A 4,803-nucleotide genomic window follows, 5' to 3' on the forward strand; every position below is an offset into this window, starting at 1 on the left:
ACATGATTAACTCGAGAGGTGATGAATATCCTTCTCTATCTGAGTTAGATTCGTATAATCATGGTAACACTTTTCATGAGTTAGATGGTAGAATAGAATCTATGAACACCCTGTACAGACTTCCACCCCACCTTAGGATCACTCCAGCCGCCCCTGGGGATAGGACTTGTAATTGGGAGGGGGATACCCTGTTCATTTATCGAGGAGCCCTGACCGCAGGTCTTAGGTTCCCATTCCACGAATTTATTCCTCGTTTATTAGCCGATGTACAAATCAACCCTTGTCAACTCCCTCCCAACGCCTGGAGGAATATTATCTGTTTTATGGTCCTTTGTCTCAGGAATAACTTCCCTCTTTCCGTAGCTGTCTTTAGGAAAGTTTTCCAATTCTATAATAGCTCCATGAGTCAACCGGGATGGGTTTTAATTCGCCAACGACCCAAAGTTCCCCATATCTTTGATAGTAACTCTATAGTCGAGAACAATCCTAAATGGAGGGATGAGTTTGTGAGGCTGACCTGGGCTGGGGGTGATTGGGCCACACTCTTCCGTAGGCCATTTTGCAAGGTATCAGATGGTAGTCCTGGTAGTATCAGATTGACTGATGAGGAGGAGGTGGCCTACCAGGCCTTAATTTCAGATGATGGGAAAACGGATACCTGGACCCTTTTAGAGGAGTTTTCCTTGAAGAAAGTTGGTCTCTCCCAGGCCAGTGATAAGGGTAAATTTATACCTGCGTAATTATTTTTCCTTCTCTTTAATCGCACTTTTTCTTTTTTTCTGGATTTTAATGTTCCTTCTACTTTTCCTTTCAGCTTGCGAGGCCATCAATAATGTTAACAGGCCTAAGGAGGGGGAGTCAGGCCGTCAGAAAAGGGCCAAGCTAAACAGGGACCCTAGGAGCAAACCTGACGGTCCTTCTTTTCTTAAGCCCCACGTCCCGGTGGTCGAGCTGGGGGACGATGTGGATCCTCCACTTAAGGCACATTCCTTCAGGCCTAACTGGGGCTTCAGGAGGAGCGATACGGTGGTTGGATCCACCAAACACGCTAAAGATTGGTCTTATCACTCCGTCACTCCCCATGACTTTACTGACATTGTTACGGGGAGTGATATTGAGACTATTGAGCTTCTGGGTTCTCAAGCCCAAGCTGCGGTAATTTTCTTTCTCTCCTTCTTTGAATCCCAACTTTCTTGTATTCCAAAGAACTTGTGCTAACTCATACACATTTCTTTGCAGAGTAATACCTACTTCCAGGCGGCCCTCCATCAGGCTAGGTCCTGGAAGGGTAACTCAGATGGGTTTGAGAAAGAGATGAAGAAATGGGAGGAGAGAGCCAAGGTCCTGGAGAAGAAGCTGGACACGAAGAAAGAGGAGCTGGCTCAGGCTCATTCCGAGCTGGTGAAACTTAGGAGCGATAAGGATAAGCTCATCGATGACTACATGGATTCTGACAAGTTTAAGAATCTCATGGAGATTCATGATGAGGGTCTTTATTCCCTACAGTTTACTCAGGGATGGGACGCGGCCGTGAAGGCGGTTTCTGAGAAGTACCCGGGCTTAGTCGACCCTAAGGACTTTATAAGTCCTGAGCAGGCTGAGTCGGAGGACAGCATAGATGCCCTCTTTAACTCCCCTCAGCCAGATGATCGCATCTTGGATCCTAACACTGCTTCTCCTCCCGCTTCTCCTGCGAAGGACGCTGAAGGCGCTGATAAGGAGAAAGAGAATGAAGGCTCCCATATGGAGGAGTAGTTTTTATATTCTGTAATTTGATCCTTAATTTATGTCTGGACTTTTGTTTGTATCAGATCTTATTACCCTCCGGGGTTATTTTATATGCTTCTTTCCTTATTCGCATTTTTCTCCTTTATCTTTCTGATACTTTAATATGCATTCAAGCTTGAACTAATTGGCCACACCAGTGTTATCACAACTCAAACATCCATAGGTTGAAATAATTTCGATTTCTTCAGTTTGAAGTCTGGTTTTTCAAAACCTTACATAGCATGGGTTCGACCCTAATCAATAATAACTAGACAATGTAAATTCTACTGGAATATAAAATCCTATGCAAGCAAAGCTTCCAGGTGCTTTTAAACCTACTTGTCACAATGACAAGTGAGAATCGTACTTCGCCTATCTTACACGTAGTAAACCTTCAGGTTTTGTGCGTGCCAGGTCCTCGGGACTTCAAAACCATCCATAGTCTCGAGCTTGTAGGTTCCTCTACCTTGAACACTCTTGACTCTGTACGGCCCTTCCCAATTTGGGGCAAGCTTCCCTTTTTGTCCTACACCAGATGCTTCTATCTTCCTCAAGACTAGATCGCCTTGTTTAAAAAACCTTTCTTTAACCCTTAAGTTGTAGTAGAATGAAGCTTTTTTCTGATATTCTACTATCTTTGCATGTGCTTTATCTCGCACTTCATCAATTAAATCCAGGGCTAATCTCTGCCCTTCCTCATTTTCTTTCTCATCGAAAGCCTGAATCCTTGGAGAGGAATGTGATATCTCCACAGGAACTACTGCTTCCGCCCCATATGCCAACATGAAAGGAGTTGCATCTGTCGTGACTCTACAGGTAGTCCTATAAGCCCATAATATGGGAAGTATCTCATCTACCCAATTATTTCTCGACTTTTCGATCCTCTTCTTTAGTCCATCCAGGATTATCCGATTTGCTACTTCCGCTTGCCCATTGGCTTGCGGGTGAGCCACAGAGGTGAATCGTAACTCAATTTCATTTTCTTCACAATACTTCTTGAATTCCTCATTGTTGAATTGCGTTCCATTGTCAGTGACGAGGATACGGGGAATTCCATATCGGCACATAATGTTTTCCCACAGGAATTGTGCAACCTGCTTAGTTGTGATTTTGGCCAAAGGTTTGGCTTCGATCCACTTGGTGAAATAATCAATGGCTACAATCAGAAACTTCCTTTGTGCTGTGGCCATAGGAAAAGGCCCTAGAATATCCATCCCCCATATAGCAAAGGGAATAGGTGAGTTGATAGAGGTCAGCATCTCGGGGGGTTGTCTGGCGACTGGTGCATGCTTCTGACAACGATCACACTTCTTTACATATTCTTTGGCATCAGCCATCATTTCTGGCCAATAGAAGCCTAAACGAGTTATCTTATGAGCCAAGGCCCTGCCCCCCAAGTGTTGCCCACAAATGCCTTCATGCACTTCCTCAAGAGCCAAGCGTGCCTCATCGGGCCTGAGACACCTCAAGTAAGGAACCACGAAAGATCTTTTATATAGAATCCCATCTATCAAAGAGTACCTTAGTGCTCGAACAGTTAACTTCCGTGCCTCAATTGTATCGCTTGGCAACCAACCGGTCTGAATGTGAGCCTTGATGGGATCAATCCATGACGTCCCCAAGCCTACGGGAGCCACAAGCTTAACATCTATGCTTCGTGTCTTCAAAACACGGAAGTACACACTTCCTGAACTTTCTTCAATCTCAGATGAAGCAAACTTTGATAACGCATCTGCTTTAGCATTTTCTTCCCTTGGAATGTGTTCAACATGGCATTCATTAAATTGGGTCATCACAGCCCTTACTAGGCGAACATACTTTGCCATCGTATCATCCCTTGCTTCAAATTCTCCCTTTACCTGGGATATGATCAACTTCGAGTCCCCACGGACCTTTAAGTTTTTGACTCTAAGTGTCCCAGCTAGACCAAGGCCAGCAATCAGGGCTTCATACTCTGCCTCATTGTTTGTGGTTGGGAAGTCTAGCTTCATGGCATACTCAATTAAGAATCCATCAGGGCTTTGCAAAACCAACCCTGCTCCACTGGAATTTATTTTTGATGCTCCATCAAAATAGAGAACCCAATATTCTTTCTCCTTGTCCCCATTGTCGACTCCCTTGTCTTGAGGTGTGGTATCTTCCTGCCCCCCGACTTCTTGGTTGGGTATGGTACATTCCACCACGAAGTCAGCTAGTGCCTGGGCTTTTATGGCCATACGTGGCTTATACTTGAGATCGAACTCTCCCAACTCTATTGCCCACTTAATTAGTCTCCCACTTGCCTTGGGACTGTGAATGATATTTCTCAGTGGCTGATTTGTTAGCACTTCAATTTGGTGAGCTTGAAAATAAGGACGCAGCTTTCTTGAAGCCATCACCAAGGCTAAAGCGAATTTCTCAATGGCTGAATAATTCAACTCAGCACCATGCAAAATTTTGCTGACATAGTATACGGGTTTCTGGACTTTCAGTTCCTCCTTAACCAACACCGCGCTCAAGGCGCTTTCTGAAACAGCCAAGTACAAGAATAAAACTTCACCCAGAACTGGCTTGGCCAACAACGGGGCCTGGCCCATATACTTCTTTAACTCTTCAAATGCCTTCTGATTTTCCTCACTCCATACAAAGTCTTTAATGTTCTTTAATGACTTGAAGAATGACAAGCACTTGTCTCCTGACTTGGAGATGAATCGTCCTAGCGCAGCAACCCTTCCTGTGAGTTTCTGAACATCCTTGACAGTTTTTGGGGGTTCCATGTCCAGGATTGCCTTTATTTTATCGGGGTTAGCCTCAATTCCCCTCTTTGAGACCATCAATCCCAAGAATTTTCCAGATCCCACTCCGAAAGCACACTTCGTGGGATTCAACATCATCTTGTGGTACCTCAGGACCTCAAAAGCTTCCCTCAAATGGGTTATATGATCAGTCTTTACTAGACTCTTGACTAGCATGTCATCAACATAGACTTCCATAGTCTTCCCAATAAGATCCTTAAAAATTTTATTCACCAACCTTTGATAGGTGGCTCCTGCATTC

The sequence above is a fragment of the Apium graveolens genome, chromosome 9, assembly GCF_009905375.1.
Source record: "Apium graveolens cultivar Ventura chromosome 9, ASM990537v1, whole genome shotgun sequence".
NCBI classification, from domain to species: domain Eukaryota; kingdom Viridiplantae; phylum Streptophyta; class Magnoliopsida; order Apiales; family Apiaceae; genus Apium; species Apium graveolens.